The following is a 26,332-nucleotide window of genomic DNA, read 5'->3' on the forward strand; positions in this document are numbered from 1 at the left end:
AGAAGGTAATGATTAGGGGGGGCGGCGGGTGATGCATGCTATTAAAAAATTCCAAACCACCAGACCATCAGTATTTTAAGAAAGAAAATCCTCAAAGCCTTCAAAAACCTTGAAGTCTGAAAGATTTTTCACGTAGACTATATGTTTTGGTTAGTCTCAGTTGTTAAACAGTCAAGATATATACATCCAAAATTTAGCTAATTAGCATTTTCTCCCAAAGTGCCATTCACGGGGGCCTTGCGCATTACTGCCATTGATCAGCTCATGCTCTGGGATTTCACAATTTTAGGGACTGTCGCTTTCTGAGATTCCAGAGGAAATAGAAGCAAAGCTCTGGAGGGTTTGCATAATATTGGTTTCAAGGTATGCTTTAGCCTTGATGGAAAGAATGGTTCTTAGCGCTCTCTTCATCTGCCCTTCTTGGTTTGACCAGGCTCCAGGAGTTTGGGAGTGGCTATTTTGCAAGGCTGATTTATATTGATCTCTCAGTGCATTAGACAATGTCAGGAGCATTGGGTCTGATCCTCTACTGACTCGTTCTGGGTTTTTGATGAGTTGCTTAACCTCTCTCACTTCAGCTTCCCCCTATAACATTGAATTGAGGCCTGTAGCTTAAGATATTTTAGATCCCCTGATGAAAAACCTTTCTACAAATGCAAAGAAACCTTAGTGCTTATTTGCTTGTATCCTCCCCGGTGCTTAGTACGGTGCCTGGTACATAGTAAGCACTTAACAAATACTATAGTTATTATTATTATTGTTAATAATTTCTCTTAGTAGAGAGGTCATGTGCAGATTAGAGTGTTCGAAAAATATTATACGTACCTTGAATAAAATGTGCCTTTTGATTCTGAAGTGTGGTGGCTCATCTTCCTTTCCTTCTAAAGGTGCCTGGCCACACCTCCACAGATCTAAAAAGAAAGCCCAAAAGAAGAATTTAGATGAACCGATATCTAGAAAGTGACCTTCTATCACTGGATTGTCAGCAGGAAGACTTTACGGCTTCACCACCCTGCCATATAGCAGGGTTTCAGAGGCTACTCTGAAAGAAAGAATGACAGCATTGGCCCCCGGAGGAAAAGGTGACGTTCTTTTCTTGTTCATGTGGTTTAAAATTGCTGAAAGACCTCTGGAGATGTTTCTCAGAATTGAAATTTCATACTTTATTTTGTCTCAAAATCAAGGTAAAGTCAGTTTCACATTTACATCTGCCAAGATAAAAAGGGCTAATTCTTGCGGAGCGTAGTAGTAGTAGCCGAGGCGTTTGAGTGCCTACGGAATGGAGTGCCTTGTGTATGTGCTTGGGCAGTCAGTCAATCAATTGTATTTATAGAGCACTTACTCGGTGCAGAGCACTGTACTAGGTGCCTGGGAAAGTCAAGTACAACAGAATTAGCAGACATATTCCCTGCCCATAACGAGTTTACAGTCTAGAGGGGAAGAACAGAAACACAAGACATAGTCCCTGCCCACAAGGAGATACAGTGGCAAGAGCACGGGCTTGGGAGTCAAAGGATATGGGTTCTAATCCCAGCTCTGCCACATCTGCTGTGTGACCATAGGCAAGCTACTTAACTTTTCTGTGCCTCAGTTACCTCATCTGTAAAATGGGGAATAAAACTGTGAGTCCCTTGTGGGACAACCTGATTGCCTTGTATCTACCCCAGTGTTTAGAACAGTGCTTGGCACATAGTAAGTGCTTAACAGATACCATAATTATTATTACCACTCTGATGGGAAACAAGACGGAACTATTCCCAAGCCGTGGAATAGGAACAAGTAATTGAATATCCATATGTTTGCAAGTTCTGAGGATAGGCAAAGATAAATTCATAAGTGCAAGAGATGACTAAAGGGCTGATGTGATTCAGGATAGTGATAATTATTTGGGGGAAGGTTTGTTGAAGGAGGTGGGATTTTATGAGGACTTTGAGTGGGGGGGATAGTTGAGGCTTGGTGAATTTGGGGGGCAGGGTGTTTCAAGATCTCAGGACAACACAAGCAAGGAATCAGAGGCGGGTGAGGTGAGAAGAGGGAACAGCCAGGGAGTGGGCTTGAGAGGAGTGAAGAATGTGAGCAGGGATGTAGTGGGTGAGGAGAACAGATAAGTAAGGTGCGAAGAGCCTTGAAACCAACAGTAGGGAACTGCAGAGCTGTGTGCCTGCACCGACTCGGTTTCCTTATTTCTGTTTCCCTTGACCCGAAAGGTTTAGGTCCCAGGACCATCCACTTCCTGATGGATGTTGGGGCGTGAAGGAGAGGGAACACCATATGAAGTTCAATCCAGACAAGAAAGAGGTAATGCTTAGTAGAGAAAGTTCTCCTTACCTGACTTGCAGGTCTGCTTATCCATTGGGCTTTGCCCAGAGCCAACCTTAATAACCTTGGCCATAAGGGAGACCCCACGAGGACTGACTCAAACAGTAATACCTCCCCGCCCCCCCTTTTCAATCTAAAAATAGTCTTGGGGAAGGAAGGGTACACACACAGAGCTAGGGACATTTGTGCCCATGGTCCCCTTTGGGACATTTAGTTTTCCTCTTCCTCTGAGATTTTTGTCTTGAAACGACACTTGCCTGCTGTGTGACTTTAGACAAGTCACTCTTTTGTGCCTCAATTTCCTCATCTGTAGCATGGGGCTTAAATTACTTGTTCTGCTTCCCACTTAATCCTGTCGCTATGTGGAACAGGGACTGGGTCTGATCAACTTGCAGTGTTGCAACCCCAGTGCTTAGTGCAGTGTTTGGGCACAATAGTGAGTGCTTAATAAATATCACTATTACTGTGATCTTTTAACTCGTAGATGAATTACCTAAGAGCAGAAGACTTTAGTACAGTGCTCTGCACACAGTAAGCGCTCAAATACGATTGAATGAATTGAAAGAAAGACAGGTTAGTGGATGGAATGCTAAGGTGTGATCCTTTAGTACCAGGAAGTGTTCAATAAATGTTTCTTGTTGAATATGATGATGGTGATAATGAGGATGAGAAACATGATGTGTAGTGCACCGGGGAATCTGCTGTCACATGTCTGATGCAATTTACACAATTCATTCCACTCCATCTCTAGTGAATAATTTGATTTCTCAAACTCCTTGCTGGGAATGATTTTTCTCTCACCATCTTCCTCACCAGGTGGTTTAAAAAATATTATTTGGTTGTGATTTGATCTCAGATGGGCAGGAAGATAGCATGTCACAACATGAGGTATTACATAATCATTGGTAGCTTAAACATAATGTACACGATTTGTTCAACATAGTAAGTTATGCATTTGATGGTGCAAATTGAAGCCTACCCGGTCCTGATAATGGGGAAAGCAATTAAGATATTGAATGAATTTACTGATGTCTGAATTTTTAAAAATGGCCGTACAGTGCTGACTTGTTTTGGCCTGACCACTGGTCATTTTGCCATTCTTGAGCCAAACCAATCATTTTGAATTTGTGGTGTTTGTTTATTGTTTTATTTATTTATTTATTTTTTGATCACATTCATAAGAGTGGTGTTTGATCCTTTCTTTTTATTGTCCATTGTTTGGAGTTGTCTGAGGGCCTCACAGTGCCATCTTGATATCATATTTTCTGCGCTTGTCCTCTATGCACAGATGTTATCTGATCAAATGGAAAGAGTCACCATCCAATCAGGGATGGTCTCTGATCAGATGGAGAGAGTAGGGCAGTAGAAAAGCCTGAAATGCAGTTTTTATCAGAGGATAAACTAACATCTGGGTTCCTGAGGCAGGATCTGAAGTGGGATTAGTGGTCTGTAGCTCCAAAAAATATTAATCAGGTCTGCATGAAGCAATCCCAGCTAAGTTAAATAGTCACGTAACATTAGGCCCCACCTGTCCAGATTGGGGCCAAAAATGGATTTTTCTCCTGGAAAAAAAAATGATCTTCCAAAAAACCCTAAACTTTCCCAGTTTAGATTCTGCCCAGGCATCCTAAATTTGCTCCAATCTTTTTTTTAAGAAAAGTGACCCATTCATCATTTTAAGTATTTTCAAATTACAACCTGTACACAATGCATAAGGATGGCAATTAGATTGGGTTTTCTGTTTTATTGTTCCTTGTTTATTTAAACCCTTAAATACAAATTGTGTTTAAAAAAAAAAAAAAGAGGAAGGCTCCATTGATGTCACAGGGACCCAGTGGAAAGAAACTCACTGTGTAGGATAATTGAATGATTGCATACCCATTGACTGTACATTATTTCGGCACATCCACCTATGATGTGAATAGCTTCTATCTTGTGCAATATGTAGGTGTATGTAATTCAGCGTGACCCATTAGAATGATTTCAGGAACATGCTAATTTGACAGGGCTAGGTAACCAGGGCAGAGAGCTGCTGCTTGTAAACTTCTCTGATCAGATCTGTCGGACTCAGCTCTTGTAGATCGTAAGATCGTTCTTAAAGATCCGACTAAAGTTCTCAAGGAAGTTCAGAGAGAGCAAACATACTAGAGTGGCTCTTTCCTTTTAGAATAGGTCTTATCTAAATGGAGTCTTGCTGCTTTGGAAAACCAGCTCATACAGTACATCGATGAGAGATGTAATATCCTTATGGCTAGAGATTTGACACTTTCCTAGCTTCGCATCTTCCTAAGGTGTCACTTTAGACAACATAGCGATGGGCCCTTAAGGATTTTTTAAAAATTATGATGGTATTTAAGTGCTTACTGTGTGCCAGGCCCTGTATTAAGCACTGGGGTAGATACAAGCTAATTGGGTTGGACACAGTCCATTTTCCATATGGCATTTGCAGTCTTAATCCCCATTTTACAAATGAAGTAACTGAGGCCCAAAGGAGTGAAGTGACTTGCCCAAGGTCACACAGCAGACAAGTGGTGGAGCTGGGATTAGATCTCAGGTCTTTCTGACTCCCAGGCCTGTGCTCAATCCACTAGGCTTCACAGCTTCTCATGCAGTCCTTTGACTCACAGTCCTTCTATCCCACAAGGTTTATATTCATGATGAACCTCACATTAAGGAAAACTCATGCTCTTGATAGAATCAATCAATGGAATTTATTGAGCTCTTACTGTGTGCAGAGCACTGTACTAAGCCCTTGGGAGAGTACAGTAGAACAGAATTAGCAGACATGTTCCCTGCCCATAACTAGCTAGGAGATGGGGAGTTTCTGTTTTAAAACCAGAACTCTGGGGTAGAAAGTAGGTTTAATTCATTGAGTATCTATTGGTTATGGCACTTGGGAGAGTGAAAGTAAGAGGCAGTCTCTCTTCCAGTCTTTTTTCCCCTGCTCCCTTTATTGCTAGACTTCTTATATGACCCGGCATAATATAATACACCCCCCATTGCAAACAAGGGGCAATTTTGCACTTAAGCCACCTTCTTGGAGGGCCTCACTCCTCCATCTGTGAACCCATAGGGTTCCCTCCCGCCATCCTAGCTGAAGGTGGGATGCTGATGAAATCAGCCTTATGTGTTTCCGATGGTGGGATGACCACCCCAGCCCCCAAAATCCCAGATCAGGATGTCTGGTCACATCATCCCTACGACAGTAGATCACTTCGTAACTAGGTTGTAAACTAAAAGGATTATTGGCAGAAAGAATTGAAGAAATGGACAGTAGTGAATCTCCTCTAGTTGTATTCTGGTTTTGGTTTTTTTTTTTTGGTATTAAGATTAAGGGCTGGGGTTGATACAAGCTAATCAGGTTAGACACAGTCCATGTCCCACATGGGGCTCATTCATAGTTTTTCATCCCCATTTTACAGGCGAGGTAACCTTGGCACAGAGAAGTTAAATGACGTGCCTAAGGTAACACAGCAGATAAGTGGCAGAGCTGGAATTAGAACAGGTCCTTCTGACTCCCAGGCCCGTGCTCTATCCACTAGGCCACACTGCTTCTCTCTACCTCTCTGACTCAGTGAACAATTCAGATGAATGCCAGATTACCCCAAACCTTTCTTCCATGTCCATTTTCAATGCAGTCTTTGGTGGGTTAGTCCAGAATGAGCCCCAGTCCAGAGAATGTTGGGGAAACTGTGTTTATTTTAGCTTCCCAAACACTCTCCCAAAACAGCTCCTGGTCTGGATCTTCTGGGACAGTGATCAATCAATCAATCATATTTATTGAGCGCTTACTGTGTGCAGAGCACTGTACTAAGCGCTTGGGAAGTACAAGTTGGCAACATATAGAGACAGTCCCTACCAAACAGTGGGCTCACAGTCTAGAAGATCTGCCCTTCCTCACACAGTTTTATGTTTCAATGCTCTGCATTCCTTTGCTCCAGATTGTGAAGGAGGGAAAAGGGCATACAGGTCATCAGGTCAGTGAAGAAATGGAATAGGAGGGTTGAAGATTAACCAACTTTATTATTTCTGTGAGGAAAACACAAGGAAAAACTAATTTGAGTGAGAATGCAGTGACCAAGTCCCAACCTTATTAGTAGGGGCAGATTCATCATTTTGCTGCCTTTGGACAGTAAATTTATCGTCACTCATTCAAAATTGTATAATAATTTTATAATTTTTACTTGGAAAGTATTATAATATGAACTTAGAACTGCCTTACATTACTGATGAAATGATTAGTTTTCATTCTCCTGCCTGCTCCTAAACCATAGCAGCCTCCTCTAGACTGTGAGCTGCTTGTGGGCAGGGAACCTGTCTACCAACTCTGGTGTATCATACTCTCCCAAGTGCTTAGTACCGTGCTCTGCACACAATAGTGCCCAATAAATACCACTGATGGATTAATTGATTGCTCCAGAAAGGGCCCTAAGGGACTGCAACTCTCCTAACCTTCCCAACAAACTATGAAGTGTTTCCGGAACTTGTTCCCACACTGTATCTGTAGGATGGGTGGGAGAGGGAGGCTCATGTCTCATGTACCCTTGAGTCCTGTTAGAACCCTGGGCTGGGAGCTACGGTTTAGTTTCTGCCTACCTGCCTGGCTTTTTTCAATTTTTTTTTCTTGTTTTTAATTTCCACCACCCATTCCCCAAATTTGCCACTGGGAAATCTACGACTCCTTATTAGTAGGAACTAGCACAAAACCTATGCTTCACACAGCTGTGACAAACAGAGATGAGGGGTCCTTGAAGGGAGAGGGGAGGTGATATGGAGGACAGGTACATCCAGACAAAGGGAGCAAGGAACTTTCCTTTCCTGCTCTATGCCACTGCCACCCCCAACATGGCTGAAGCACTAATTCCTGTGGGGCTCAGTGCACTGGTCCTTTTCCTGTGAGAGGAGGGACTGAGGCTGCAGCTAGGGCAATTAATCAGTATAATTTATTGAGCACCTACTGTGTGCAGAGTAATACACTAAGTACTTGGAAGAGAATAATAGACTTGTAGACATGCTCTCTGCCCTCAAAGAGCTTACATCTAGTAATAGCATTTATGTTTAGTGAGGATGAGGGATTAAAAGAAATTATCAGAGGAAGAAAGAAAAGGAGAATATATGGCTGCCCTGGGGCTGGCTGAGTTAGCCCAAAATGGTTCCTCCTTATCCCATCCCCTCCCCCCCACCCAACAATGTCTCCGAATATCCCCTCTCCCAGGAGGCAGAGCTGCAGAAGAGAACCATGCCCTAGCCCTTGCAGCCAACCACCACCTGGAAGGAGCATGGGCCTGGGAGTCAGAAGATCTGGGTTCTAATTCCAGCTCTGCCACTTGTCTGCTGTGTGACCTGGGCAAGTCATTTAACTTTTCTGTGCCTGTTACCTCATCTGTAAAATGGGAATTAAATCCTCCTCCCTTTGACTTACTGTGAGCCCCATGAGGGACAGGGTCTGGGAGCAACCTGATTATCTTGTATCCACCCCAGCAATTAGTACAGTGCCTGGCATATAAGTGCTTAATAAGTATCACTTTTTTTAAAAAAAAGGACATATATTTCTTATGTGTATATTTAATATGTATTTATGTATGTGTGCATACACATTTGTATGTATTTGTACATACATGCATGTGCATTTGTACATACATAACCCAGAAGGCTGTGCTACTGAAATCTGATGTTCCTCATTTGTAAATCTTTCTCCTCAAAAATTCTTAAACTTGAGGAAAGAGTTTGTTGGGCTTTTTTTTTTTTACATAGGAAAGTAGAACTGTTTATGGCAATCTACTCCTCTGACTCAGTGTTATAAGGTTTGCAAGGGCTGGAAACTTGTGGCCTGACCTGCTCCAGTTCCTGTCTAAGCCTGGCTTGGCCTGATATTAGTCTTCAGTTACACCCACCTAGCCTAGTCTAATGCCAACCCTGTGTTACAGGACTAGCATTGGCATTAAACCGGAAGTGCTTGTCATCAAACATTGAAGAGGTAGGCCTCCAAGAAGCCTTCCCTGAGTAAGCCCTCCTTTCCTCTTCTCCCACTCCTTTCTGTGCCACTAGACTTGCTCCCTTTATTCATCTCCCCCAACTCCCCGACTCCCAGCCCCACAGCCCTTATGTACATAACTGTAATTGTATTTGTTTATATTAATGTCTGTTTCCCCTCTAGACTAAGCTCGTTGCAAGCAGGGATTGTCTCTGTTGTTGTCTCTGTTAAGGCCTGGAATGCCCTCCCTCCCAACATCCACCAAGCTAGCTCTCTTCCTCCCTTCAAGGCCCTACTGAGAGCTCACCTCCTCCAGGAGGCCTTCCCAGACTGAGCCCCCTCATTCCTCTCCCCCTCGTCCCCCTCTCCATCCCCCCCGTCTTACCTCCTTGCCTTCCCCACAGCACCTGTATATATGTATATATGTTTGTACATATTACTCTATTTGACTTGTACATATCTATTCTATTTTATTTTGTTAATATGTTTGATTTTGTTCTCTGTCTCCCCCTTCTAGACTGTGAGCCCACTGTTGGGTAGGGACTGTCTCTATGTGTTGCCAACTTGTACTTCCCAAGTGCTTAGTACAGTGCTCTGCACACAGTAAGCGCTCAATAAATACGATTGATTGATTGATTATATTATACTCTCCCAAGCTCTTGGTACATGGTAAACACTCAGTAAGCATGGTTCACTGATTGTCTGCCTAAAATGGGGCAGGGCAGGAAGGGAGAGGGGAAGGGGAGCAAGGGAGACAGGAAGATGGCCCAAGCTCATCTGTGTTTAACTTTGTGCCAACCCAGTCTGGGGACTTGAGTGCCATGGGCTCCATGGTTTTCCTTTGTGCACTGAATCCTAGAGTCACTTCCAGTTATACCAACAGCCTGGCAAATTGATAGCCAAGCAGCATGCTCTTTGGCCCCATCACTGGAGAGCCTACAGACTTCTTCAGGTGAACACAAGGTGGGAATCAGACCTAAAGGGAACTAGTCCCCAAATATTTCGGTGCCTAAACCCCCCTCCTTCCATAGATGGAGTCTCTTCCCCCACCCCACACCCACTTAGGCCTCCTGCTTTCTCTGCCATCTGTTCTAGAGTACGAGAAAGGGGATCAGCCAAAGTACTATTTATTCCTGGCATGCTGCTGGTCCTTTCCAATCCCCATGCTTATCTCTATATCCCCTCACTTGCTTGCTCAACAGCTTCTGACTTGTTCTCTCATCTGTGGCCTTAACCTCACAGCCTAGTTTAGGCCTCCAGCTTCCCCTTATAGATAGTTGAAGGTATGGTAATTGGGTCATGATTGTCTAATTGTTTTTTTTCTTTTTTTGTCCCCTAGAACTGCAATCTTTTGAATTTACTAATTCCAAATTGAGCTCTTCTGGTGAGTGGGATACCCCGAGATGTAGCCTGTCAGGCCCGAGGAGCACCAAGTAAGTGAGGTAAACATCTTACATATGTGTGCACATGCTGGCAGCTGGCCATATTGAGTCATGTACTAGCCTGTTCTGCCTGCTTTCCAGTTTTGGGTCATTCAAGAGTCAGGAAATTATCTGATGCCCGATGTGAACTAAAGAAGGAGTCTACAGTTCTTTTCCAACTGTGAGTCCTATATCTTCCAGCTGTTTTAGTTGCATGCTTGCAATCAGTTGGGTTGGCCCTGCCATAGCTGAGGGTGGAGCCAGATATATGGGAGGTTTCATGGGTGCCCAATCACTGCAGAGTTTGAATTCCTCAGCCCCAGAGATTTTTGGATTTTTGTACTGGTTAATTGTCTTAGTTACTTTCAGTATGATCATTTTCCTATAATTTGGAAGACAATGATCACTCTGTTCTTCCAAGCGAACTTTATTAAGAATAATGGTACCTGTCAAGCACTGCTTTAAGTGCTGGGGTAGAGCCAAGTTAATCAGATGGAACACTCTCCCTGTCCCTCATGGGGTTCAGAGTATAAGTCAGAAGGAAGGGGATTTAATCCCCACTTTACAGATGAGGTAACTGAGGCCCAGAGAAGTTGTGACTTGCCTAAGGTCATGCCACAGGCATGTGGCAGAGCTGGGATTAGAACCCAGATCCTCTGACTCCCAGGCCCGTGCTCTTTCCACTGGGCAATGCTGTTTCTTAGCATAGCCTAGTGACTTTGGTTTTGACTCTTTTGACTGTAGGGGATAAAATACTGGCCTGAATGGACTATCGGTCAAACCCAGTATGGGATTTCTTAGTTCCTTTTTTCTTATTTTTTTTTCACCCTCATAATTATGAAACAGTTATTAATTGAATGCTGTCTTTGTGCGGATCTAAATTCAGACTGACCAGATGGCCATCTCTTCTCCAAATGCTTACCGCATCCATTCCGTCAATGGAAATGGAAAGGAGAGCCCAGATTCTCCACCAGAGTTAGGAATTATACCCAGAGTCGGGTTGGTTCACAGGGCAAGGAAGCGTTTACCCCATGGTTCACCTCTTTGTGTGTGTTTGTGGTCTTTCTGTTCCCCGGGGTGTTCTTTACTGCAGGGAAGCCCCTCTGGCCAAATCCTTGCCTCAAGCTCAATTTTCCCTCATCTGACTCTGATTTAGACTTTAGTAAGAGTTACTTATTGTTACAGTGGCAGTTGGCCCCAAACTCAACATTCCTGCAAATAATTTGGAATCTAAATTGCCCGGAGCCATGGTTTTACAGTATTGGAGGATGATGAAACAGATACGTTATTTGGCCAAGTCAGCAGCTGCAAGAAGAAACCATTGACCCTGCTTTAAATTCTTGATACTTGTGCACTGTAGAACCGTCCCTCTTTGCTTCTCTGTCTCCACTTCTCACATGTTCTCAAACATGAAACAAAAATCAGTTTTTATGAGGTATGGTATTTTATTTATCCCAATTCAGCAGCATTTATTCTCTTCTTTCTAAAGACCAAGATACATAGAGGAAAAATTGCACTATTTTATGCAATGAAAATTATTGCTACTTTTCTCTCTTCCTCAATTTCAACCACTTATGCTAGAGACTGAAGAAAATTTAAAATCTTTGCAACTACCGTCTACACAGGTGATCCTCAAATCTACCAATCATCACCTCGCTCCTTCTCTTCAGTCTTACATTTCCTCCTGCCTTCAAGGCTTCTCTTCTTGCATGTCCCACTGACACCTCATACTTAATATGTCTAAAAGAGAGCTCATCTTCCCACCAAACCCTGTCCTCCCCCTGACTTTTCCATCACTGTCTCCCTGTCTCAAGCTCGCAACCTTGGCATTGTCTTCAACTCATCTCTCTAATTCAACCCACATATTCAGTGTCACCAAATCCTGTTTGTTCCACCTTCACAGTATCTCTAAAATCTTCCTCTACCTCAACTTCCAAGCTGCTACCACGTTGATTCAAGCACTTGTTATATTCCACCTCGACTACTACATCAGGGAGAAGCAGCATGGCCTAGTGGAAAGAGCACAGGCCTGGGAGTCAGAGGACCTGGGTTCTAATCCTGGATCCACTACTTGCCTGCTGTGATACATTGGGCAGGTCACTTAACTTCTATTTGCCTCAGTTTCCTCATCTGCAAAATAGGGATTCAGTATCTGTTCTGCCTTCTACTTAGAAGCAGTGTGGCTCAGTGGAAAGAGTCCAGGCTTGGGAGTCAGAGGTTATGGGTTCGAATCCTGGCTCTGCCACTTGTCTGCTGTGTAACCTTGGGCAAGTCACTTCACTTCTCTGAGTCTGTTACCTCATCTGTAAAATGGAGACTAAGACTGTGAGCACCACGTGGGACAACCTGATCACCTTGTATCCCCCCCAGCACTTAGAACAGTGCTTTGCACATAGTAAGCACTTAACAAAGTGCCGTCATTTATTTATTTATGTGGGACCTGATCATCTTGTCTACTCCAGTACTTAGTACAGTTCTGACACATAATACAACAGTTATCAGCCTCCTTGCTGACCTCCCTGCCTTTTCCCCTCTCCAATCCATACTTCGCTCAGATCACTTTTCAAAAAAACTTTTTCAATCTATATCTCCCCACTCCTCACAAACCTCCAGTGGTTGCATCCACATCAACAGGAATGCCTTGCCATCAACTCTAAGGCACTCAGTCATCTCTCCCACTCCTTCCTTACCTCACTGATTTCTTATTACAACCCAGACCCCATACTTCACTCCTTTAGTGCCAACCTACTCTCTGTAACTCATTCATTCATTCATTCAATCGTATTTATTGAGTGCTTACTGTGTGCAGAGCACTGTACTAAGCGCTTGGGAAGTACAAGTTGGCAACTTATAGAGACGGTCCCTACCCAACAGTGGGCTCACAGTCTAGAAGGGGGAGACAGAGAACAAAACAAAACATATTAACAAAATAAAATAAATAGAATAAATATGTACAAATAAAATAGAGTAATAAATACATACAAACTTATATACATATATACAGGTGATGTGGGGAGGAGACGGAGGTAAGACGGGGAGGATGGAGGGGGAGAGGAAGGAGGGGGCTCAGTCTGGGAAGGCCTCCTGGAGGAGGTGAGCTCTCAGTAGGGCCTTGAAGGGAGGAAGAGAGCTAGGTTGGCGGATGTGGAGAGGGAGGGCATTCCAGGCCGGGGGCTGACGTGGGCTGGGGGTCGACAGTGGGACACGCGAGAACAAGGCATGGTGAGGAGATTAGTGGCGGAGCAGAGGAGGGTGCGGGCTGGGCTGTAGAAGAAGAGAAAGGAGGTGAGGTAGGAGGGGGCGAGGTGATGGAGAGCCTTGAAGCCGAGGATGAGGAGTTTCTGCCTGATGCATAGGTTGATTGGTAGCCACTGGAGATTTTTGAGGAGGGGAGTAACATGCCCAGAGCGTTTCTGGACAAGGACAATCTGGGCAGCAGCATGAAGTATGGATTGAAGAGGGGAGAGACAGGAGGATGAGAGATCAGAGAGGAGGCTGATACAGTAATCCAGACGGGATAGGATGAGAGCTTGAACAAGCAGGGTAGCGGTTTGGATGGAGAGGAAAGGGCGGTTCTTGGAAATGTTGCAGAGGTGAGACTGGCAGCTTTTGGTGACAGCTTGGATGTGAGCGGTGAATGAGAGAGCGGAGTCAAGGATGACACCAAGGTTGCGGGCTTGTGAGACGGGAAGGATGGTAGTGCCGTCAACAGTGATGGGAAAGTCAGGGAGAGGGCAGGGTTTGGGAGGGAAGATAAGGAGTTCAGTCTTGGACATGTTGAGTTTTAGGTGGCGGGCAGACATCCAGATAGAGATGTCCTGAAGGCAGGAGGAGATGCGAGCCTGGAGGGAGGGAGAGAGATCAGGGGCAGAGATGTAGATTTGGGTGTCATCAGCATAGAGATGATAGTTGAAGCCGTGGGAGTGAATGTGGTCACCAAGGGAGTGGGTGTAGATCGAGAACAGAAGGGGACCAAGAACTGAACCTTGAGGAACCCCCACAGTAAGGGGATGGTAGGGGGAGGAGGAGCTTGCAAAAGAGACTGAGAATGAACAACCGGAGAGATAAGAGGAGAACCAGGAGAGGATGGAGTCTGTGAAGCCAAGGTTGGATAGCGTGTTGAGGAGAATGGGGTGGTCCACAGTGTCGAAGGCAGCCGAGAGGTCGAGAAGGATTAGGATAGAGTATGAGCCGTTGGATTTGGCAAGCAGGAGGTCATTGGTGACCTTTGAGAGGGCAGTTTCCGTGGAATGTAGGGGACGGAAGCCAGATTGGAGGGGATCGAGGAGAGAGTTGGCGTTGAGAAATTTGAGGCAGCGCGTGTAGACGACTCGTTCAAGGGGGCTCAATTTCATCTATCTCACCGACAAGTCCTAGTCCACACTCATTCATTCAGTTGTATTTATTGAGCGCTTACTGTGTGCAGAGCACTGTACTAAGCACTTAGCACTATACTAAGTGCTTCCTCCCTCTGGCCTGGAACTTCCTCCCCCTTCGTATCCAAAAGACCATCACTCTCCCCACCTTCAAAGCCCTCCTAAAAATCACATATCCTCCAAGAGGCCTTCCCTGACTAAGCCCTTAATTTCCCCTAGCCGCCACCTTCTCTGTGTCACCTATGCACTCAGATCTGTACCCACTATGCTTTTGACATTTACCCCAGAGTATATCCTTACACTTTACCATTTCCCCTATATGTAATCTTTTTTAACTCTCCCCCCCCCTCCCCCCCCAGCCCTGCCTCTGGACTGTAAGCTTCTTGTGGACAGAAATCATGACTACCAACTGCATTATTGTACTTTCCCAAGCACTTAGTGCATTGTAAGGGTAACAGCTCACTCTGCACAGTGTAAGCCTACAATATATGCCATTGATTTCTTCATAGGTGTTTGTATTTCCAAGTGGAAATACCTGGTCTTCACCTGGATTAGGGAAGACAGTGCACTTATTGTCTTCTGTTTTCACTTTTCTCCTGCACCCTTCTCTGTGGCTTCTCTCTGCCACTCAAGTCTTGCCACACTCCCAGTCTGCTTGCCCTTATTTGCACTCGTGTTTGCATGTATTACCTTGTGCATCTGGGTCTCGCGTGCCTCTAGAGTGTTCCTGTTTGCATTCCTGTATAGCTTGAAGTCTCAGTTTTTTGAAGCTTGTATCCTTACATGAATGTTAGTCCCAGCTCATGTGCGTGTCTGCTGTAATGGCCTTAGGGGAGGGCATATTAGGTGACTACCTGGGCCCCACACTTTAGTGGAAATGAAACTAGACCACAAGTCCAATTGGTTCCTGAAAACTACATTACAAGTTGGAATAATTTTGTAAACAGGGAATTGGTTGCCGAATGCCGTATTATAACCAAAGTTACCCAGAAGACTGTACTCAATCAATTATACATGAGTAGTAGAGCGTTATTAATATCAAGTCAGATTCCACGATAGGGGAACGATTTCTATTTCGTTGTAACTAAAATGGCCCTCCCCGGTTACTCTACTGAGTGAACTATAGTCTCCTACTCTCTACTCTCTGGTGATCAGGTAACCCGATCCTCCTAAAACTTTCTCCCCCATTTCCAACCCATCATGACTATTCCAATTGTTTCCCCCATTTCTCCAAGGGTCTATCGCTTTCCTCTTCCCCCACCCCCCTCCTACCCCCCTAATGTTCACACCTCTAAAGCTGATGCCATAAAGGAAGTTAGTGTTGTAAAGTTGAAATGACAAATTTGGAAATGCCGTAAGTGCCATTCGTTTTAATTTGAAATGCCTCAAGTCAAAGACTGGCTGTATAGCCAATATTAAAAAGCTATTTCTTTCACCATCTTAATAAAAGCCTGGTTCTTTCTTAAACTTATGAATAGGGCAAAGTGAAATTGAAAATGTCCAATTTGCTTGTAAGGTGTCAGAATTCAACCTCTGGTCCCAGCAGCCCTCAGGCTATCGACGTTATCTGTTATGATGGTACACCAAACTGCTTAGGAACACCGATGGAACCACTCTCATTACGGACAAAGATAGCAAGAGTGCTACAATGAATGCCTAAACGTGCCTTCTACCATCAAGGAGGAGGCCCTCCACAGCACAGAAAATGGGTCAGAATGTGGAGACATGACCATAACCTCTTCTTTTGGGGAACTAATCTCCACAAAGCCATGCAAAAAGGCACCCAGATCTGATGGCATTCCTGAGGAAGTTTACAAGCAAGGAAGGGACCTACTACTCAGACATTTGCACAAACTTTTCCACAGCATATGGATACTGAGGAAAGGACACAAGTTTTTAGAAGCCACACGAATCACCATCTTCAAGAAGAAAGGACAGAAAGCTATTTGTAGAAACTGTAGGGGAACCTCTATGCTTTCCATTGCTGTACAAGATTCTAATTAGTCTTTCGGAAGAACATAGGCAACTGTGCAAGGTACCAGAATCACAGTGCTGCTTTAGATCGAGTCCAGTATACAAACAATAAAATAAAGCGTGCAAAACTTCCCTGCCTTGTTTTTAAGGCCATTTTATGCCTGTTTAATTTGTCAGATATTTCTGTAAAGGAATTTGTCTGCATTATGCAATCAAGTCCAATCTGATTTTCCAAGAGCAGATACATTGTCATTTTGTATGTCTAAATATGAACATATAAATTTGAAAAGCCTTTTCAAACTTCACAGTGTAGATAATTTCAGAGCCAACCCAGTCATTACATTTCCAAGACAGAGTGTATTGCTGCAACCTCAGAGAAATCAAGGCATTTGAAAGATCACAGGGGAGTTGGTTTAGTGGGTAGGCTAGCAACTAGGATGTAGGCATTAATTTTTTCATCTGCCTTTAGATTTGCCCTACGGAGACATGGCCAATGTACTATATTTTTGTAAAGCAGTCCCTGGAATTGATGAGCTGAAGGTAAAAAAGCTCAGTTCCTATCACTGTGCCAAGAGGGTTTCATGATCATCTGCATGTCTCCTTCTGTTTTTTATGTTATTATTATTGATAGTAAGAGCACAGTCATCGCCATTTGGCAGTTACTGGATGACTATCTCAGAGGCTTTCGGTGATGCTCGGGCTGAGTTGGAAGAGTTTCCCAGTGGATCAAAAGCATTCCCCAACATGGCAGGATGGAATAGATTTACCATGCAACCAACTGCTGTGAAATAATTGAAGGAGTTTGCTGGACTTTTCAGCATGGTCAGATTTGTAATTTCCAAACACTTAGTACAGTGCTTTGCACACGGTAAGTGCTCAATAAATATGATTGAATGAATTTGTGAGTCTTGGTGTTGCTTCCTGCACTTGTCCTCTATCTGCCATGCTAGAAAGATCATGTATATTATGCTGCATTTTGGCCTCTGGTCACATGAGAGTCAGGTACATAGAGGTGAACCAAGTTTCCTGGGGTGACAAGGTGAATTGACCACAGTGTCTCAATGAGTGCTTCATCATTCATTGTTGTATTTATTGAGTGCTTACTATGTGCATCAACATCAACAAGTTTATTGACACTTGCAGGACAGGTAACACTATAGTAGTAAGAGTTCCTGACTCCCAGACTTGTACTTAAGACATTGCACCAGGTGCTTGACTGCATTACATAACCTTGTTTATTAAGCTGCTTAAGCATTTTCATTGGTGTTGTGTGAAACTCGGGCTCCTGTCAACATAATGACTTGAAGGTCAAACTTTAGTGTGGCTTGGGAATTCCTGTGATTATCGACTGTCACTGCTTGGAAAGGAACCAGGCAGTGGGAACTATCTTAACACTTAATGAGGCTCATACTTTGGAAATTTTTGCTTTTTACCAAGTGAATAACCTCAGCGGGGTGCCACTTTTTGATTTAATAAAGCCACATGGTAGTGAGGGTTGGAAATTTCCCCGTTAAGTGGTTTGAAAGGGAGCGGAGCCATTTGACCAGTGGCGAATAATAGAAGACTCGAGTCCTTAAGCCATGAAGAGAGACAATAGATTGATCTTTTTGTTCTGTGGCTCAATGCAATCTATGAAATCACTTTTATGTGCAGATCCCAAGAGGGAGAATAATTTTCTATGTGAAGTTCACAATGATGTAGTTTCTTGTGGAAGAATACTTCTGGGGAATTTAGTTCTAAACTTGAGTGGATTGTGTCAGAGATGTTTTGTCTCCTCCGTGAAGGTCTTTCCAGATACATGAAGAATGCATTTTCTCTTCAATTACTAATATTTATTGAATGCTTACTCTGTGCAGACTGCGGTACTAAACATTTGCAAGAGTCCAGCAGAGTTAGTAGACATGATCCCTGCCTTTTGAGGACTTTACAATTTAGGCATACGCTAAATAGACACTAGACAGGTAGGGGGAAGCAACATATGTACATAAAGTGCTATTGGGGAGAGAGGGGGTTGATGTTATGGGATCATCAGAGAGTTTTTATTCTGTTTCATTTTCTCATTATTTTAAAAAATTCATATATAGTACCTAGGTTTTTCTCCCCTGTCTCAATCCACGTTCCAGGTACTAGGCTGGCCGGCAATATTTGGAATTTAAATTTCTTGAGGGCAGGGGTAGGAGTCTATTAACTTGTCCTTATTTTGCAGCCTGCGGTAGCAAATACCCTGGGAGTAAATTAGGCCTTTTTTGTAAACTGCATTAACTCTTTCTAACCAGTAATTTAGTACTTTTCTGAGACTCATCCTCATCTTAGTGTTTATTGAGCTTCAGTTGTGTGTAGAGCACTGTACAAGGTTCTTTGGAGCATATAATAAAAAAAGAAGACACATCCCTGTCCTCTAAGAGCTTTCAGTCTACTGGGCGAGGTGGCAGACCCAGATGATATACATACAAATATGACTGTTAAAAACAAAAGTAAGAAAATAAATGAATAAATGGAGCAAACTGATCTCTACACTTAAAGTGCCGTGGATGAATAAAAGATTGACCTAATCAGGGATGTCAGGGTTAGTTGGGGAATGCCTCTTGGAGAAGGTGACTTTAGCCTGGTTTTGAATGTGGAGACAGAGCGTGCTGTAGGCTAGAGATTGTAGAGGCGCGAGCAAGTGAGAGCTAGAAGGGTTGTTTAGAAGGAGCGTGAGCTGGAATAGAGGGGAGAAGAGAGCTTGTGGAAAGCTTTGAAACCAGTTGTCTGGTAAAGTAGGTAGCCACTGTAGGATTTGGAGGCGAGAAGTGGTGTTTTCTGAATGTCATTTTAGGAAAATGATCTGGGAGTGCCTGGGGGCTGGGACCAGTAAGGAGGCTGGTGTGATAATAGTCTAGTTATGAAATGACAAATGCTTGGATCAGGGTGGAGAGGAAGGGGTGGGTGACTTCAGGAAATATTGTGGAAGCAAAGCCAGCAGGATTTAGAGAGAGATTGACTGTGGGAGATGAAACAAAAGAGTTAAAGATGACACCAAAGATGAAAGTCTCTGCTGGGACAGGGAGGATGGTGCTCTTGTGCACTGAGGGGAAAGGTAGCAGGAAAAGTAGGTTTAAGTGGGAAGCTAGGGAGTTCAGGTTTTGTGAGGGATTGGTGTGTTATCCATCTGTTCCTGTGTGACCTTTTATGATATTAAGCGCTTACTAGGTGGTAGGCACTGTACTAAGTGCAGGGGTAGATACTGGTTAATCAGGTTGGACACAGTCCCTCTTCCATATGGGGCTCATAGTCATAATCCCCATTTTGCAGATGAGGGAACTGAGACACAGAGAAGCGAAGTGACTTGTTCCACAGCAGACAAGTGGCAGAGTCGGGATTAGAACCCAGGTCCTCCTGACTCCCAGGCCCATGCTCTATCCACCAGGCCCCACTGCCTATGGCTGTGTGTATCCATCCGTGGTGCCTTGTGTTTGTGTGTATCCTGGTGTGTTCATGTGTGCAGAGCACTGTACCAAGCACTTGGGAAAGTACAGTGCAACAGTAAACAGTGACATTCCTTGCCCACGGTGAGCTCACAGTCAGAAAGCATTTGCGACAGTTGAGTATTTCTTGAATGGCCAAAGGTGTTTAATAATAATAATGATGATGGCATTTGTTAAGCACTTACTATGTGCAAAGCACTGTTCTGAGCTCTGGGGAGGACACAAGGTGATCAGGTTGTACCATGCGGGGCTCACAGTCTTAATCCCCATTTTACAGATGAGGTAACTGAGGCACAGAGAAATAAAGTGACTTCTCCAAGGTCACACAGCTGACAATTGGCGGAGCCGGGATTTGAACCCATGACCTCTGACTCCCAAGCCCGTACTCTTTCCATTGAGCCATGCTGCTTCTCTATTGGGAGGCACTGGGGCCAAGTGGCAGAACCTGGGACTTCCGCCTTTAACCCCAGTTCTGTTACTGGCCAGCTGGGTAACCCTGGGCAAGTCTCTTAACCCCTCTGGGCCTCAGATTCCTTATCGTCAACTGGAGATAAGGTAGTTGGCTCTCCCCACTTCTTATACTGTGAAGCCATAAGGCGCAGGGACTGTGTCTGACCTGATTATCTTGTATCAATCCCATCACTTAACACAGTGTTTGGCACATAGAAAAGGCTTAATGGATAACCAAATTATTCCTCACTGTGTAGGATGCATGTTAATACTTGTGTATCACTTTCCTTCATAATCAAAGATTGATGGTACTGACGAATAATTATGTGTGTGGGGTCTCAGTGAAAAGATTAATATGTGACCAACTGCCTACTTAGACACCACCTAACTGAAAATACTGTCCTTTTTTGGCAGTTGCAGCCACTGTTTTCAGGGTTGTGTGCTATATACAAATTTACTACTTTACCCCCATTTAAATGATGCTCTTGCTTAAGCAAAGCTGTCCAAAGTGTAACAGAGAAGAGAAGACAGCTGAATATATGCTCAGCACATATGCCCTTCAAACCAGAGAAGCAGTGTGGTCTAGTGGAAAGAGCACAGGCTTGGGAGTCAGAGGACCTGTGTTCTAATCCTGACTTTGCCACTTGTCTGCTACATGACCTTGGGCAAGTCACTTCACTTCTCTGTGCCTGTTACCTCATCTGTAAAATGGGATTAAGATTGTGAGCCCCACGTGGGGCACGGATTGTGTCCAACCTGATTAACTTGTACCTACCCCAGCACTTAGTACAGAACCTGGCACATAGTAAGCGCTTAACAAATCCCATTTAAAAAAATATAGTAAGTATATATTAGAAGTGAAATTTGTGTTTAACACTACCTCATTTGATGGAATCAACATAGGGTTTTGGATTTTAAAATACTTGGTTTCTACATACAAACTGAACTAAAGATTTGTGTGAAGGAGATTTGAAAGGGAGATAATGTAGCCTTCTGGATTAGCACAGATTCTGCAGAATTTTTGCCATTTTAATGAGGGGGAATTTCAATTCCTATATAGGACAAAGGAAAAATTCACCTTCAAGTTGTTAAGCCTTGACCAATTTGAGGAACAGGCTAATGTTACAACAATAAGGGAGATGTAAGTGCAGGGATTTCTGTAGTGATTCCTCAGGCTTTCAACTTAGTGATAAGTCATTTCAAGTCCCCAGCTATCCACAAACTCTTTAGCCAAGGTTTCCATCTTGCTGCTAATAATGATGGTGGAAACTGGATTAAAGTGTAGGGAGGAAGGAAAAAGCTATTCAGACTGCCAATGTTCCTGAAACAATAACCAGTCTTAGAATCCAGGAAAGGAATTGATTTTTTTTAAATGAAGAGCACATCAGTCCATCACTAAAAAAGAGGATAGTCCAAGGTGTACATCCCTACTTGCAGGAGTATGGCTGTGTGTTCTATAACATGGAAAACAGAGATAGGAGCATGGGCCTAGGAGTCAGAGGACCTTGGTTTTAATCCCAGCTCTGCCAATTCTTGCAGTGTGAACTAGGGCAAGTCACTTAACTTCTGTGTCTGTTTCTTTGTAAAATGGGGATTCAATACCTGTTCTCCCTTCCACTTAGACTGTGAGTCTCATAAAAAGGGACTGTGTTCAACCTGATTACCTTGTATCGACCCCAGCACTTAGAACAGCATTTGACATCTAGTAAGCATTCAATAAATATCATAATAATAATGATAGGAGTTACATTCTTGCAAAACTTCATGCTAAAGGAACATTTGTGTTGTATTGTCTAGCATATGTATTTATATGTGTGTGTATATATGTATTTATATATATTTGGGGAGCAGCATGGCCTAGTGGCAAGAGCCTGGGCTTGGGAGTCAGAGGTCGTGGGTTAGAATCCCGGCTCCACCACTTGTCTGCTGTGACCTTGGGCAAGTCACTTCACTTCTCTGTGCCTGTTACCTCATCTGGTAAATGGGGATTGAGACTGTGAGCCCCAAGTGGGACAATCTGATTACCTTGTATTTACCCTAGAGCATAGAACAGTGCTTGGCACATAGTAAGCACTTAACAAATACCATTATTATTATTATTATTATAATACCCTTTTTTCCAACCCCATCGCTGACTGTATACTTGTAGGACAAATGTTCTAAAATTCCCTAATGGCATTTTAGTGAAAATCTGCAATAGACAACAAAAATGAGTGCATATAGAGTTGATGATACTTAAAGTGAGATCCTATCCACGTATGTGAGTGTGGCTGAAGGGACTGATGAAAATCTAGAAACAAGCATGACCAATAGTGGTAAGCCAAGAAAAGCAGGGTGGCTTAGTGGAAAGAGCATGGGCATAGGAGTCAGTGGACGCGGGTTCTACTCCTCACTCCACCACTTGCTTGCTGTGTGTCCTTGGGTAAGTGACTTAAGTTCTCTGTGCCTCAGTTTCCTCATCTGTAAAATGGGGATTAAATCCTACCCCCTCCTACTTAGACTGTGAGCCCCAACTGGGACAAGGACTGTGTTGAACCTGATAATCGTGTATCTACTCGAGTGCCTGGAACATAGTAAGAACTTGAGTACCATTAAAAAAACAATGCCTGTTCTCCCTCCTACTTTGAAAGTGAGTCAGTCAATCGTATTTATTGAGTGCTTACTGTGTGCAGAGCACTGTACTAAGCACTTGGGAGAGTAAAGAATATAACAATATACCAGACACATTCTTTGCCCATAACGAGCTTATAGTCTAGAGGGGGAGATGGGAGAAGCAGCATGGCATAGTGGATAGAGCACAGGCCTGGGAGTCAGAAGTTCATGGGTTCTAATCCTCGCTCTGCCACTTGTGTGCTGTGTGGGCAAGTCACTTCACTTCTCTGGGCCTCAGTTTCCTCATCTGTAAAATGGGAATTAAGACTGAGAGTCCCATGTGGGACAGGGATTGTGTGCAACCCTAATTGCTTCTATCCACCCTGATGCTTAGTACAGTGCCTGGCATACAGTAAGTGCTTAACAAATGCTATTAGTATTATTATTATTATAAAAAATGAAATTACAGATATGTACCTGTGCTATGGGGCTGGGAGGGGGGATGAATAAAGGGAGCAAGTCAGGGCGACACAGAAGGGAGTGGGAGAAGAGGAAAGGAGGGCTTAGGGAAGGCCTCTTGGGGGAGATGTGTGAGCCCCAAATGGGGCAGGGACTGTGTCTAACTAGACTAAACAGTATCTTCCCCAGCGCTTAGAACTGTGCTTGACCCATAGTAAGCACTTAACAAATACTAATTGTAATAATTATTGTGGCTGTTAATCAATCATATTTATTGAGCGCTTACTGCGTGCAGAGCACTGTACTAAGTGCTTGGGAAGTACAAGTTGGCAACACATAGAGACAGTCCCTACCCAACAGTGGGCTCAGGTCTGGGGAGTGGCAGCATGGCACCAAAGTACAAACGTTTACTTCTAAAGAAGTTATGAATATAGCAGCAGGACCCGATTAGCACAGGTACAGTGGCACAACGGCTCCAGGCCCGTCATCTCTAGAGTGCCTGGGAGATTGCCCACACAGCCCGGCGTTAGTGGCGGTGATGGGCTGTCTCCCGGTTGGTTTCTTCTGCTGGGCTTCGCGCCAAGGAGCCGCTCTGAACCACGTAGGGGAGTGACAGCTTGGCTAGAAGCCAATTAGAGCAGCAAGATGGAGATGAAAGAACTGCCTCTACTTGAGCCGATTTCTTCAACACATTCAAAGTCTCTTCTGAAGGGGCCTCCAATCCCACCCTGATCTGGGCCCCTATTATCCTTCCTCTGACTCTGAATAGTAGAGGCTCCACTTCAATCCATACTTCATGCTGCTGCCCGGATTATCTTTGTCCAGAAACGCTCTGGGCATATCACTCCCCTCCTCAAAAATCTCCAGTGGCTACCAATCAATCTGCGCATCAGGCAGAAACTCCTCACCCTGGGCTTCAAGGCTCTCCATCACCTCGCCCCCTCCTACCTCACCTCCCTTCTCTCCTTCTACAGCCCAGTCCGCACCCTCCGCTCCTCCACCACTGATCTCCTCACCGTACCTCGCTCTCGCCTGTCCCACCATCGACCCCCGGCCCACGTCATCCCCCGGGCCTGGAATGCCCTCCCTCTGCCCATCCGCCAAGCTAGCTCTCTTCCTCCCTTCAAGGCCCTACTGAGAGCTCACCTCCTCCAGGAGGCCTTCCCAGACTGAGCCCCTTCCTTCCTCTCCCCCTCATCCCCCTCTCCATCCCCGCCATCTTACCTCCTTCCCTTCCCCACAGCACCTGTATATATGTATATATGTTTGTACATATTTTTTACTCTATTTTATTTGTACATATCTATTCTATTTTATTTTGTTAGTATGTTTGGTTTTGTTCTCTGTCTCCCCCTTTTAGATTGTGAGCCCACTGTTGGGTAGGGACTGTCTCTATATGTTGCCAATTTGTACTTCCCAAGCGCTTAGTACAGTGCTCTGCACATAGTAAGCGCTCAATAAATACGATTGATGATGATGATAGAGGCGTGCAGTCAGGGCATTGCAAATCATGGAGTGCCCCTGTTGACTACCAATCGCAAAATGCAGTGAAACACACCACGAGAAATGTCCATTGGATCATCATCGGCATTCATTCTGCATACTTTGGGCCAAGGTGGCACAACTGTGCCATCTAATCTCATGTGGTACTTTGCGAGCTCAGCATGCCTTTCTGATGCTTCCAACCTTATGTTGTTTTCTCATGTGACATCAAAGCCACACCTTCGAAAAATGTAGCTCAAGTCACGTCAGGTTAGAGTAACTTAGTATGTCTACAGCAATTGTATAGGTGGGCCAGGGACGGAGGTCAGAGGGTAGAGGTGATGATTGGGATCGGCGGGAGTCTGGTGCCTCTGGAGTCGGGGAAGCAGTGTGGCTTAGTGGAAAGAACTCGGGCTTGGGAGTCAGAGGAAATGGGTTCTAATCCTGATTCCACCACTTGTCTGCTGTGTGACCTTGGGCAAGTCGCTTAACTTCTCTGTGCCTCAGTTACCTCATCTGTTAAATGGTGATTGACTGTGAGCTCCATGTGGGACAACCTGATTACCCTGTATCTACCCCAGTGCTTAGAACAGTGCTCTGCTCATAGTAAGCACTTAAATACCATAATAATAATGATAATTATTATTATTTATAACTGCTCGGGTTGGAGGAGAGCAGGATGGTGTGGGCGATGCAGGCAGAGGCAACAGGGAAAATTCAGAGGGAACAAAAATATGAGAACAATAGCAATAACCATCACCTTTAGATCAACAATGAAGACGGTGGCTATTGCTGCTGGAATCTTATTTCCTATTGATGGGGGCTCCGTGGAAGCCAGGAAAACTACTACCTAGCTGTTCTTATTCCTTCTAGGTGGCATAGCCATAAAGAATATTGGACTTACGAATGCTTTAAAGACCTGGAGTTTGGTCTGAACGCAGATCGTCTGCCTGTGCTGTACTCTGTCAATTTCTAAAAGCGTCTCACGATGGCTGTGCTAACTTCACCGGAAGTAAATTTGTCCTGTTGCCCCACCCTGGCGACCTTGGCTGGTGATGAGGTAAGCTGACTCTACATCCCACCTCTGACCCTCCCCACAGCTCTTTCAATCCCTCCTCGACCCTCCTGAAACCTTTTAAGATTGTTTACCCCGATTTCCCTTCAGCTTCTGCTCCCTCCATGATCATCCTTAAAAACTTATTGTTTGTTTCACTGATGTACCCAGGGTCAGCCCCTTCTCTGACTGCTTCAGCAAGAGGAACTAGGCTGGGGAGGAGGCCCAGGAAGGGAATCACGTCTGCCCTCCCCTATGACCATCTCACAGATTGCCATCAGGGGAGGAGCCAGCCACAGCTGTGAGACTGAAAAAAACCCAAAAACAATACCGCTAGGCAAGCGGGGCGGGGTGGGGGGTGAGGGTCAGATTTGGGTGGGGGGGATGGAGAGGTGCACTCTAACACAGCACTAACCCCAACATTAACCCAATCCCCAACCCTAACCCTGGCCTTAACTCTAACCCTAACCCTCACCCTAACACTTACAGGGGTTGTTGTCATGGCGAGCTGGCTGACTGATTACCAGCCGGGACACCATGGTGGGTTGATGATACAAATTTACTTCTGGAGCAGTAAGTCAGCCCTGCTCTTTGTCTAGCTTGCATCGTTGGACAGTGTGTTGCCTAGGAAGCAGAATTATGAGGCAGCATTCAATTCTGGGTCACCAGTGGAGTTCCTTGGCTATGTAGAGGGTTTACCAGATGTGAACTAGTGGTTACCCCATTCTATTTGTCAGTTCATGATGCTTGGCTGAATTTCTCAA

General features: G+C 44.4%; 1 protein-coding gene across 1 annotated transcript in view; it reads left to right on the forward strand.

Annotated features, from left to right (window-relative positions):
- The first annotated feature begins 887 nt into the window (after window positions 1-887).
- Window positions 888-26,332, forward strand: part of OSGIN1 (oxidative stress induced growth inhibitor 1) — a 342,694-nt gene continuing 317,249 nt past the window's right edge. Inside the window, exons 1-5 of the mRNA XM_038772435.1 lie at window positions 888-1,082; window positions 2,208-2,298; window positions 8,247-8,296; window positions 9,633-9,735; window positions 25,388-25,574. The gene's annotated coding sequence lies outside the window, so the exon portion shown is untranslated. The remainder of the gene's footprint in view (window positions 1,083-2,207; window positions 2,299-8,246; window positions 8,297-9,632; window positions 9,736-25,387; window positions 25,575-26,332) is intronic.

The sequence above is a fragment of the Tachyglossus aculeatus genome, chromosome X1, assembly GCF_015852505.1.
Source record: "Tachyglossus aculeatus isolate mTacAcu1 chromosome X1, mTacAcu1.pri, whole genome shotgun sequence".
NCBI classification, from domain to species: domain Eukaryota; kingdom Metazoa; phylum Chordata; class Mammalia; order Monotremata; family Tachyglossidae; genus Tachyglossus; species Tachyglossus aculeatus.